This window comes from Anopheles marshallii, chromosome 2 (genome assembly GCF_943734725.1).
Source record: "Anopheles marshallii chromosome 2, idAnoMarsDA_429_01, whole genome shotgun sequence".
Lineage (NCBI taxonomy): Eukaryota > Metazoa > Arthropoda > Insecta > Diptera > Culicidae > Anopheles > Anopheles marshallii.
In genome coordinates, this window is record NC_071326.1 from 15,256,171 (window position 1) to 15,270,015 (window position 13,845).

Below are 13,845 nucleotides of genomic sequence, written 5' to 3' on the forward strand. Positions count from 1 at the left end.
CCTTTGTGTGACAAATAATGTCTTAAAATTTGATCTTTTTATATTAACGCGTCACAGACTCCTTTAGTAGAACTCCAGTTTTTCGTTTGTCTTTCAGCCGAGTCCCCGATTATGAATGCTGCGCAATTTTATACTTCTTCTGTAACAAAATCCATTCTTCTTCTTCTTCTTTGGCCCGCTCTTATTATTGAGCACGTCGTGCTGACATGGCCTGGTCACCAATATGTTCCATTATACAAATCCATTATATCCATTATATCCATTATATAGAGTAAAAACGTTCACTTAAAAAATATAAATCATATACCAATATTTATTTAAAATTGTAGATGTTCCTATGATACGTGCTGTCTACTTATCCGGACATGGATAAATGATCATAGTACTACCGCGATGATTTCCAATTTTGACCACCTAAGCCATGAGTTTCTGTACCGTTGTGCACGAGTGTGAATATGTCTCTGATTGAAACTCAAAGCACTCCCGTCACTCAGTAACCGCTAGTAGCATGCTGCCTTCGGGAGGAGAAAATTACTCCACGGTCCACCGTTCTCCGTTCGATAGTCAGTTTGAATGTCACCAAAACTGCGGGTGATGCCTTTTCCCCTAGCATTTGGGATTGTTTTTCTTTGTTTGTTTCCTTCTAGAGCGTTTCTAGCGCGTCTGTTCTATTTCTCTCCAATAATTCAACTAAAATATAAGGCACCGACAAAAACACAGCCATACAAAAAGAGACAATTCGCGGTGATTCGCTCCTTATTTACCGTCGCTCTCAAGTTCGTCCCAGCGCTGGCTTACGCACCAAGCGATTGGGCAGGAAAAGCGGGAAATGCCACTTTCCTTCTGTAGAGAGAGAGAGAGAGAGAGAACCAGACACCGTCACACGCAAAACTCACCGAATGTCCCGAATAGCGCCAGTTACGGGAGCTTACGATTCGGGCCAGGTCAGACTCGTGACAGCTTCCAACCGAAACGGTGGTGGTTTTGGGCGTTCGTTCGCTTCGCACCCCAGTCATCAGTGTGGCCGGGTGTAAGACCATCCTCTGCAGCTGGTGGGTAGAATATGTACACAAGTTCGCCTTGCCTAGCTTATTTTTGTTGCCCGCGCTTAGCTTCCACCGTTGTGTGAATGTGTACGTTGGTTTGCTAGCGCGCGTGTATTTGGGCAGGGAGGCTTTTCCTGCGGGGAGAGGGTGTCGAGACTTATGGGTGGTGGTTTGTTGTGTCCGTTTGGTGCAAAATAGCTGACGGTTAATCGCCGTCGGAACACGGTCCGCAGCAAAAGCTGCCGTGTGCGTGGGAGTGCGTGGCTAGGCGCCGAACCGAGGACGTCCGAGGTCAGCCGTGCCAAAATCCATTGATCCCCGGGCACAGCCATGTCGCGCCGTTGCTGTGGAATTCGATCGCACCGTGCACCACCGTGTGGCAGATGTGTTCTTGGTGGCACGAAAGGAATCGTTCTGGGTTGCGTAAAAAGCTCGGCGTGATTGAAGTGAATAAATTTCTTTTACATTTGTGAGTGTTTTTATTGTTTGTTTCCTGTGAGCGAAGGGTTTGTTAATGAAATGTTTTTAATTTACACTTCTACAGTTAGAAAACATTAACAGTGAAGTTTGTGATACAGTTGTTTGACTGCTTAGTACACGCTTTTCCTCCCAGTTTGGGCATTCGATGGGATGAAAAAATGGAAGTGATGTGATTCAAGCTCTGCGACTAGCTCGTCAATAGTGCAGTGAAACCGAAGCCAAAGAAGGAATGTTGTTAACCGGGTGAAGCGAAAGTGATGTGCTGTCTGCGTGTGTATTTCATGTGAGCACTGTAAGCAACCCCGAAGCGGAAGTGTGCCCTGCAGAAAAAGCTCCCCAAAACTAGGTAAGTGGAACCATGGCGCGTATGTTTGTGTGTATAACGTGTGGCTGTAGCGAGTGGAAAACAAGCACGGGCCAGCCGAGATTCGTACTGATTGGAGCCGCGAAGAAATATCGTCCCATTTCCCAGTGTCGCTTTGGGGCGCATGGAGTGCGCAAAAGATAAATTTTCACGCTTGAAAGATTATTTACAGTGGCATGTTTTTTTTCTCTCCTTCAAACCCCGCGCGACATTCCATTGTGCGTGGGAGTTTGGCATTTTCCGGTTTTTCATTTTCATTTTTTCTTTCGTTTTCTTGTGCTTTATTTTATTTTTTTCTATGGTTTCCGTTTGTTTGTTTGTTGACTCTTTCGCTGTGTGGCGTTCGGTGGTGGTTTCGGAAATGAAACTTCCGTTTTCCGCAGGGTCTGTTTTCGCTTGTGTCTGATACGCTTGTGTGCACTTGTGCTTTACATCGTGCACAATCGTGCTAATATGCTGCGAATGGGAAAGGTTGATAATATTAACAAACACCATAAAAAGATCCTTTTGAAACAACAAAAGCACACACACAAACACACACAAATTGCCCTGGCGCCACATGGAAATATCGAGCGTGTGTTTTATTCGATATCGATATTTTGCAACCCTTCTTCGGCGTCGGCTACACGCCGTACGGAAGCGAACAGTGTGTGTGAACGTTACACGTGACGCAAGATAATTGCCACCAACCACGTGTGCTAGTTAGATGGAAGCGCCCGGTACTTTATGGCGTACACATGGGACGTTCGGTCCCTCCCAGACACGGTGCGGCCAGTTGATGAGTACTTTCACGGACGTTCGCTGCTTTGTAACACCTTGTACTGCGTATCGCAAAAGTGAGATGAAAGAAGGCGAAACGAGTAGAGTGGTTGTCCAGGAAGTGGCAGGTACTGTTCGAAGAGGTTATAAAACACAAATCCCATACCACTTGCCACTGGTGAACGATAATCTTTCCGACCGGTACGGTATGTTTGCTTTCTTTAGCTCATGATGTTAATCCCAGCACTTGGTGTGTTGATGCTGTTGACGTAGTTGCGGATGTCTGTTTACAATTAATCAATTTAAAGTCGGAAGTCTACAGCGTACCATGTCCAACATCGGCAAACTTTGAGCATGCTGGAGCATTCATCATTACAACACATTGTTCAACTCGATCTCTGCCTTCTCTAAAGTTGCTATTAGTGTGTTCTTCTTCGTTACGACCTCGATGTTTGCCATTTCTGGTTTACTAGACTTATTTCATTACCACGTAGCTCAATAGGCAGTCCTTGCTGCTGAGGAACGGTCGAGATTGGCTTTGATGTCGGACCTATCGTGTGAAACCGGTGCCGCTAACAAATACACCATCGAGCTGCCATGAAACAAACACATAAAGAAATGATAGTGTTGGTTCTATAGCTCAGCTAAGGAGGATGAAAAACAGTATATTTATATAGCTGAATCACACTCTGGCTGACTGAAAGACTCAGAAGCTTTTTTCTAAAAATTAACTATTTCTCATAAATTGATAGAACCTCAAGTGAACCTCTTCTAGTAATTACTTTTTGAGAAGATCTGACAAAGAATCTATGAGCATTTATGAATCCATAAGGATAAATCTATCTTTTTAAAGTGAATGACTAATATTTCCACTGGTATTTCCACGAGTAGAATGACTCGTTCCAGATGATTCATAAACAAAACTCTTCTCAAAAGATTCAGTAAGCCCAACACTACATCGGTCTATCCACTTTATAGACAACCTGAACAAAAATTACAGGCTAGGTTGTCCAGTGTTATTCTCATGAAGTCAACCGTCAAGTTTACATCTACAAGACAGTGAGCTCAACTCATAGAGCTCGTACTTGAATTGAATTCTCCATTGCACTTTCACACATACGGGGCCAAACATTCTTCCAGATTTGCAATAATTTTAGAGGAAATCTTGTAGAGGGCGTCCTGAAATTATATATAATCCAGCTTCAACAATAAAATCCCAGAGATGATCGCAGCTTTAACCATCGTTCACCGCTAGTATACTATTCTTATTCACGCTGAAAAAAAAATGCAAAAATGGACGCCGTTTTATTTTTTAAATAAACCGGAAATTTATAGTCAGAATAGCATGGAAGTCAAAACGCTAAATTATTCAACAAAGCGAGAAGAAATCATCCCTCGATGAGTGAGCACAAAATTAAACAAATAAAGTGTCTGATGTTCCTCCAAACAACGACTACAACAACCAAAAAAAAACGTATCCCTTTCGTCGGGTTCCTCTAAAGAGTGCTTTGGGACGCAATAAAGATTAGCATTATGGTACCGTAACCGGTTGTGGCACAAGTGCTCTCGAAACCACAGCAACGCATCGCACCTACCGGATGGGATAGCTATTTTTCTTCCCGTGGGTGGTTTCCCAACGGCGTTGACGAAGGCGCTGTCCTCCCCCCCATCCTCTCGTTTACAATGTGTCCCGTCGAACGGGTGTATGTAACCCGAACACAGAAGGTGATTTAGTTCACGCACGCACGCAGTCACCATCACCGACACTGCTATTACCGAGGGTCCCGTCGGTACCGGTCTCGAACCCGAAAGCAGTCAATGATTACAGACCGTTGAAAACGGTGTTCCGTCAGAAGAAGCAAAAAAAAAAGACGAAAGTTGTGTAACAATAGAGACATATAACTGCTCTGGGACTCGAGGGACTCGGTTACTTTTACTTTCATCGAAGAGAGCAGCTTTCATCGATTATTAAGGTGCCGGTGCTGGTGTGCACAGGGGGAAAAAAAAATAAATAACAACGAGTTGAGAAATAGAAAAACCTGCAGCAAAGTTTTTCGTGCCAGGTGTAGCGGATGTTTTTACAACGCACCCTACAGCAACACAGAAACACGAGCGAACCGACGGATTTGCACAGTAAATGGCTTACCAGGGTCTTAAGCAACATCCGTCGCGTGACGTCGCGCGTTTCAGCCGGCACGACGATCTGCAACCAGATGAGGTGAATCGATGGAGTTGTGTGGAAGTTTGGGGATGATGTTCGAGTAAGCTTTGGTATTGTTTGTGCTCTGTTGTTTGCTGGAAGCCAATGGTGGGTGTAAAATAGAATGGGAATCATAATTCATGAGAATAAGGACAATGAAATGATTGCCATTGTTTAGTGTCTTAATTTAGCGATATTATTTTAAAGCCTTTTTGTAATTTCATTCTTAATTCCGAATCAAATATGTGTTTCTATCTATCTCCCAATAAAACCACTAAACCTTAAACCCCATTCCGGTTTTAATACACTGCTAGAGAGCCATTAAATGGTATTTTTTTGTCCGGTATTTTATCCCCCTTTTGGCATCACCGACATGGTCGCCTAAATTATGGTCCAACATTAACCGGACAAACAAAATGGGTAAACAAGCCATGGGGGACGTTCTCAAATGGTATCGTTGTCCACACAGTTTTGCTTGCATTTCGTTCCGTGCTTACCGTGGCCATAATTATGACAGCCATCGGTTGCTCCGTACGTTACGCTGACAAAGTTTGGTTCCGTTTGCACCAGCGTTTGTGATACGCCTGACACGCCCGTTGCCTGGTTACGCTTCCTAATGACATTCGAATGACCAACCGGGCGCCTCCATCGTCTTCAGCGTAGGTTAACGGCGCGAGTTGCCTAACGTGTAAATGGTGTACCCATTAAATCCGTATTTTTCGTTATCAGGACTATTTTGGCGGTGGTGATGGTGGCCAAACCGTGATAGCGCCGGTGTCACGATGATGGTTTCCCTTGCCGGTAAGCTTGTAAGTCTCGCAAGCAGCACCTCATCCTCGTGCACTATCCGTGCGTGTAATCTTGCGACCAAAAACCACCACGAAACACCACGAACTTGCGGCCATTGCCTGTTGGCAATGGAATCGATTTTAATCCGTACGGCTAGCCCTTCACGTGCCCATTCGCCATGCTGGCTCCGGGCCGGGATTTGATGCCTCCCGGAGCAATCAAAACTCTAACAGCCACAGGATTATCATGGGATTTCGCGGGGAGGTCATAAATTTGCAAATGGTAAATCAGTTTGATCCGGTTTTCTGGTTTCCGTCGAGCGTACGGAACGGATTGAGGGAACTTTGCGAGGCGAGGAAAGTTTTGGCCCCGAAAGTCGAATCGAGTTGGTTGTGGGCGGGTTTTGCGTTGCCGAAGGCTCCAACGCTGCAGATGATAGTTTGAGCGATAGGGATTATTTTCTCATTTTACGATCCGTGTAGATTTCCTACGACTCAGCCAAAACTTTCACTGATTGCCTTTCGATTGCGGGGGGATTTTGCCATAAAACGCATTGCCCGAACGCCCGGAACTTACCGATGAGTACCGTGTTTACCTCGCAAAAGTGTTTGATAAAACATTAAAGTTGTTGCAAACTGATAGCTGGGCTTACTTGACTTTGGAAGTTTTAGATGCTGAAATAGTTTTCTGATATAAAAGTAATGGCCAAATCTGATCTTAGAAGCACCTTAGAAGTTCCAGTACTCCCAAACGACATCAACAAAATTCGCTTGTTCTTCAATCTGCGACATCGAAAGTGTTCTATTAGCTCATGCAGTCATCCAACCTCCAGCTATGGAATATGCTTCAGAAGACGTTTTCCACACTTGCCGAGGTGCACTGGGCGTGTTTTGTGAAATAAAATCATTGCAGAGTCTTCAAAATCTTATGAGACTCCGGTTGTGTTAGATATTATTACTTAATTAGGATGAATAACACGATAGTAGATGAAGGACTTTTTGAGGCTGTTCTAGATATAATTAATGCAACTCCCAGTTTGGGGCGGCGCAGTGGTGTATTGGTAGCGGCGCCGGTTATCACACGACAGGACCGGTTCAAAATCTCATCTGGACCAATCCTTCGTACAGAGGACTATCCCGCTAGGGATCAATAAAGTTGAAGAAAACCAGACATGGCAGGACTAGACCTTTTGATATATTGACTTATCTTTCCTGAAGGTTGTTGTGCCTAAAAAAAAGAAGAAGAATTCCCAGAAAAGTTAAAAATGGAGTCAAAAGGAGTGAAAAAAGACAACTATGAATATGCAAGCTTCTAAAAGCAGTCTAATACAACTTTCAACCATTTTGACCAAATGCCGCACGTAAAGAATTAATGTCCCTTCCAGTATGTCCCTTTGCGTATCAAATGTCAATTACTGACAGTAGTTCAGCCGTATTACAAAGTGTTATTGGGTTTCGAACCACACCAAAAACACACAATTCCACACGGCTTTCAGAGAAAGCTGCAGAAGGCGTTTGACAGTTGGGCCGGGTTGAATTCCCACAAACCAGCGGTGCAGCAATGTGTGAGCATTCGTTAAGGAATGCTGTGCGATGATGGGATATGATTGATTTAGATACACTTACACGTATGGTAAATGCTTGTGGTTCCAGCCTAAAGGTGACAAAAACCCCTCCCCCCGTGCCGGTAAAGCCGGAATGCCGGCGAGTGGGTAGGACATATTCGGACAGGAATCATCAACGTAAGCCGGCGCTGGTGACGTGTGCGGAAATGAAATTTGCCGTGATTGGCGATGAAGCGTCGGTCCGGGTATTATTGGGAAACAGCGACGGAACGAGGACGAAACGAAACGACCGGAAATAGAATGCCAAACAGTCTGACAGTCGTACTGATGGCTTACGGGTTTCTTTCTCTTTACGCTGCTTTTCGGTTGGCCTTTCCATGCGCTCTCCGAGCGGCGTTACTGAGAAACTTGGCACTCGGTGATAGCGCCCCGAAGGGCAGGGTCGTCCGGAGTTCCGTGATAGAACAAATGCCAACAGTGCCACGGGGCGATGCGCCGGCATCTTGTTTCAGTTATGAATGATTCTGTTATGCAAATGGGAAGCGATCCAATTTGCATACTTACATCGTTGTGCGAAAGGTGCGGGGAGGCACCGTTCCACAAAAACGCATTTCTCCCATTTAATGGAGCTGTTTTTGCTTAAGAATGAACCAACTCCACAGCGGGATTACCATCGAACCGTCGAACCATCGCGGTGCGGGAAAAACGAACACAGCGGAACATAAACTTTGCCGTCCCGGGGTGGAACCAAACGGTGGATTTCGTTGGGTTTCCGAGTGCCAAAAAACCCCGGGAAATGAAACGTTTGCAAAACTTGCCCGCATGCACAAGCTAGTACCGATTACACGTACTTGGGTTTGTGGATGATGAAGCTTTGCGTATGATGCAGACTTTCGGGGTTTCGGGGTTTATATTGAATTTGGGTCTCGTTTTCCAGAAGTCCTAGTAAACATACCACATTAGGTTCTTCCTTTTCGACGAATTCTTGAGGATTCCCATTTTTAGTCTGTGCTATTTTTCGCTCGTTTCGTAGGAAAGGATGATAAATGAAGGCCCTGTGTGTCCAGCGAACAAGCAAACGAATATGCTTATTGGGTTTGAAATATTGATTGAGTTGTTCGTTCGGTTCAGAGGGTTCATTTTTTCCTCGCTTCGGTAGCAGAGGGATGCCTACCTGTACCGCGCTAAATCTGGATAACCGTCCGTAATTGACTGGTTTCAATCATCAGATACCTAATACCGGTACAGCTCGTACCAGAAGGACCGAAGGTAACCCGCCGATCGGTGGGTATCGGGGCCATGATGAGCATCGTTCGCATCGCCTAGAAACCTCGTCGCTTTACTGATTCTCCCAAGCACCAAACGCATGTGAGAAACGAGATTAGCTTGGTGGAGTTACTGCAGCTAGAATGAATGCGGTTGAATGCAAACATTCCTTATCGTCCTGCGTCCCAACGCGCCCTCGGCTGGAGAGGCAACGGAAGCGAACCAGGGAGCGTACCGGGTGACACTTGATATGTTTATTTTCGTTCCGTTTCTGGCGAAGCGGTGAGCTAAATTGGTGCGAAGAGAAGGACCGCTGCTGCTCGTCGTGTATCGTGAAGATCCGTTCCTTCGGCGAAAATGGAACAAGTCTGTTTGACAGACACTTCGGTACGGTTCTGTAACGTTGAAGCGGATGGGTCCCTGCCACACACACACATACACACCGGACGGTCCTGACCTCGGATAGGAAGATGTGTGGATAAATAAATAAGCGCAAACCGAAAAGGGAACAGAAAAATGTCATCTTCACGCGCTCCCGCACAAGAACGGGGTCGGGGTCGGGAAGTGATGACATGCATAGGGCAGTCTGTTGCGAATGACTGACGACCGTGATGGGGTTTTCTCCGAATGGGAATAAAGCTCTCCAGACTCAACAGTGAACGGAGACTGTGTTTTTTTATCTTGATTTTTACAGAAAAGTGCTTAGAATAGAAATTAAAATCACGTAAGTAAACCATCACTGTTTGTTATCACTTATCCGCCAATGCTTTTTGTCTGTATTTGATTTAAAAATTACATTACTGGTGGCACCATTTTAATCTTGTTTGGTAGCGAAGATCGGGATACCGTTCGGTGGTGTATATGGTAGCGGCGCCGGTCTTCAAGCGACAGGACCGATACAAAATCCCATCCGGATAATTCCCTCTTAGTAAGGACTGACTATCCGGCTACGTGGTAAAATTCGTCGAGTAAGCCAGAAATGGCCGGCCACGATATAAAATATAAAAAAAAACACACAAATATCAAACATACTGCTACACGTAGATAGCGATTGCGACCGGTCACGACAGTCTTTGGTGGGGACTTTCTAGCATAAAACGTGCTTGCGTTTGTAGTAGAGTGTGGTTTTGCTGTTATAAAACTACTCGTGGGAGCTCAAACTCAGCGTGCAGCAACGGAATGCTGTTATTGAAATTCCGCTCTATATCGGGTTTGCCTTAACGTGCGAAGCACCCGCTTTAGTTTCTTTTTTCTCGGGTAAAAACTAATCGATAAGTTTGTCTGTTATGTGGGAGTATGAGCGTGTTTTTGGTGAATTCGCTGATGTAAGACATGCGATAGGAATCATTTAAACTATAAGTCAAACATTTCTTATGTAATATTGAAACCCTGTTTAATAGTGCCGCCGAAAAATAAGTCATAGCTGCTTTCTGCTTTGTAATAAAAATCATGGCCTTTTGCTTGATCGATTCGTCATCACTAGTGTTGTGCGGGATAACGATTGCTAGGATTGCAATTTTTTATGCCAAAATCGGTATTCACCGAAAGCAGTTACTTTGTTGCCGTGGAAAATATAGGACTGAAGGCCTTTTCCAAATTTTTTGTCTCGCACATGTACCATAAACCGAAAATCTATTTATAAATCGTTCACTCTCGATCATGTCAGGGTCACCGATTTGGCAAACAGATTATACGCGTATGTATGGATGGAGTCTCCATCTTTCTCTCCCGTGCTCTCTCGCCCTCGAAAGGGGTACAAACCACGGAACATAAAATTTAACAGTCCGTTGGACGTGTTTTCCTCCATCGATACGGTACTAATGGCCAATCGATGGTTCCCCCCTCCCCCTTTGGGGGTGGATGACACTCCACAGTTTTGTCCGGTGTGCGACGGTGTGGTCGGTTTTTGCATGGAAGTTTCACAGACTGGCAAGGCCACGGTATTTGTTGCTACCCCGATGTGTAATAAATCAACATCCGGTAGGATGACAGCAGGATGCAATAAAGTTTATATGCACTGGTTGCAAATGAGTTCCCTCCAGGGGTTTGATGAAATAGTTGTGGCAGTTGCATGCAAGAGGTATAGTATGTGGGAAAAAGTTTTATATAGATGGCATATTTCAGTGGAAAGTTATATTCTCCTACCCAAAACCCAAACCAAGTATCGTCACAACACCATAACTGTTACATGATAACCATAATGTGCGCGAGAGAACATTAATTCCACATAATTCTCATGCATGAAGCAGCATGTAAATTGATACACAGCACATACAATTTCTTTTCCTTTTGCCATATCGCCAAACTATCCAAGTGCCCTCGGTGGCTGCTGTATGAAGTAATGTGCCTTGCGAAGAATATAAATCTCCCACTAAGCGTGCAACTATAAATTGCATCCTTAACCCGCCAGGTGCTGTACGGGTTAAAAGGATGCGATAAGACAAGCACTAGCACTTCGCTTACCTGTTCCGGCACATAATAACGCTTCCATTCCATCCTACGACGCTGATGATGGCAATGATGACGATGATGATGACGTTGATACTACTTGGTTGGTAGCTTTTGCAAACGGGAAGCAAATTGTGGTACAGAAATAAAGAGCTCATTAATACATATTACCTGCTGGTTGGCGCGTGGGCTGTTTAAAAGTAACGAACTCACCCATGCAGAGTTGTGGGTATCAGGAGGAGAGACAGTTCACAGTGGGATGTGCTTTATGATTCTACTACTCTATTTCGTTCCCCTAGCTACAGAAATATGGTAAAAGTGACGTTTTTTCGCTTTTCAAATTAATGCGCTAAGTGGAGAGTATACAATAGCTCACAAAAGTTACGATCAAAGTCAAAGCAGAGTCAGGCTTCGAACCCAGACCGGAGCGCGTGTTTTAGAGACGGGCCTAACCGCTTACACTATTTGATTGAACCACAGACAGCAACTAAAACAAGGGACCTGTTTCTAGACACTAAACTGATACATTTGAAATACATTCGTCTATAGTTAGTTATTGCTTACGATTTCTTATCTTTACACTTGTACTATGGAGCCATTTATGTTGCCAAATAGTCAACTCAAAGTGTTACATTCTGTGCGACAATCTGTACAAAATGCATCTCCTTAAAAGCACTCAACGCAGCAAAGGAAAAACAAACCCCCAAAAGCACAACATCCTTATCGCGCAGCTATCTTCTGCCAGCCCTCTACGTTGCAAATACACAAATTGCAACTTTTTCACAACTCTAACTACCATTCCAATTCCGTGCGAGCTGCGAATGTAGTACTACTGCACTGGAAGCACCGCTATTTATCTGTTGCCGTCGGGCAACACGCCAAACATCCATCATTCGCCGAATGTTGCGATGCAGTGTTGGTGCTAATGTGCTCACCGCTTCGAGCAAACCTGTCAAGGATATTCAGTCCACAGATACGGCAACAAAAAAGTAAAGTCTTACCACGGTAGGTGACTTCCAACGGAAGAGCACTAGAGGCTACACTTGTGGTTTGGCACACGTGTGAAGTGCATGGAGGCTTCTAGTGTATCGTTGCAGGGCGTGCAAGGATTGCGTGCTATTGTTTGGCACAGCTGACAGACAGAGTAATGGTACGGCGTTGTGCACCTTCACGGTAACGTTCCGTTGCAGAATGTTCTATGCTTTGGTAAGCACACCTTCACCGGTGCTGCCTGGGTGGAACTTTTTGGAAGTGAGCATCTAATCAGCTGTGGGTATTTTTTTAAACAGATCACGATGATCACGGTGTAGCTTTGGTCGTGGGGTGTTTGATTGATATTATACATTTGCAATTGAAGTTCTTTTAAGGCAGAGTGTTATGGTGCCAACTGTATCAAGAGCTAGCTAAGACACTCTTTAAGATATGCTCCAAAACAGCTAATGATGATAGCTAATAGAGTAGGCATTGAAGTTCGCTCACAAGGCTTTGACGTTCCTCTTATCAACGGTTACTCGATTTGATATCGTTTAACAATCAAAAGAGCATCGAACGCAAGAGGCCTCCATAGCCTTATTGAACTTTCGGGTTCGTGGGAGTTTCGTCCTCCGGTGTACGGTTTTTTGGATGATAATGTTTCAAGGAAATGTTATTTTTAGCCAGCCCCCTCTTCTCCCCCCAAAAAAAAAAACCTCGATGCCTGCCTGCCTGCCGTCAATCACTTCCAATTTCCTGCCCCAAAACCATGCGGAAGCGGCATCCTTTAGTGACAAGCGGATGTTGGCCGGACGTAGCAGCAGTTGCACCGCGAGGAACGCATGGCACGCAGGCATGGTAAGGTTGGTTCCAGTGTGCTTACTGTGCTATTTATAGTGCTTTGATTCCACCCCACGTGTCTGGGATCGGATGTTGTGCTTCCTGACGTTTCGCGTCCTTGGTTGGCATGGCGCTTACGGTTCGACAGTTCAGCCACTCCGATATACGCTACCATGTGTCCACATGCTATTGGAACCATGCGTGTGTGTGTAAGTTTGTATGGGTTGCAGGTTAAGAACTTTTTTGCCAAGAAGCGCACCATTTAGCGGTGAGTCTTCGGTGATGGCCAGAAGTGCAATCATGCTTATACAGCTTCTTGGAAAATTTCCAATCAAGACGGTAACACGGGCAACCCGTATGGCAGGGCAGGAAAGTTTTTGATTTTCTCTACTGGTGTTTTCTTCCTTCCGCTTTTTACTCCTACTTTTTTTTTGTCATCTTCGACTCGAAGCTATTAGTTTTCTCTTCCCTTCAAAAGGCAGAGTGCAAACAAGGACGTGGCCAAGCAGAGGCAGCGAACATCGAGTTTTGCTTGGCGATGCCATTGAACGGATCCTTTCACGCGACGCCGGCCGTGTGGATGGAGTTTTAAGCTTTAATGAGCACAATCTTTCTTCGATCGTTCGGAAACTTCCACGACCTTACGGGAAAGCTATTTTTCCTCTTGAGAAAAAAAGGACGGAAAGACTACTCTTGACGGCAGTTGTGCTTTACCGATGGAAAGATCCGGTCAAGGCGTTGCCTTCGGGACGTGTTGGTGCAGGAGTCAGGTCGAGATTGATGGTTTACAGAAGCGTTCGGTTTCCGGTTCCTTGTGAGCAAGGTGACTTGCTGTGCTGTGCTGTCACAGGGCACAATTTTGCGCCGGTGATGGTGATTTTTCAACAAAAAATCATTTAAATTAAGTAAAATATAGTTGATTTGATAAGTTATTTGCGGGAGCGAAATTCTACGCTAATTCAGGTTAAGCACAGATTATTTTTCCAATGGCTCTATTTGATTTAGGATTAAAGAGAAAACAATATTGAAAATCCTCCTCCGGTACCGGCAGACCTTCCAAGTAATGCATCAAGCATAATTGTCTATAGTATTGCGTAATATTCTTTGCTTTAATCTA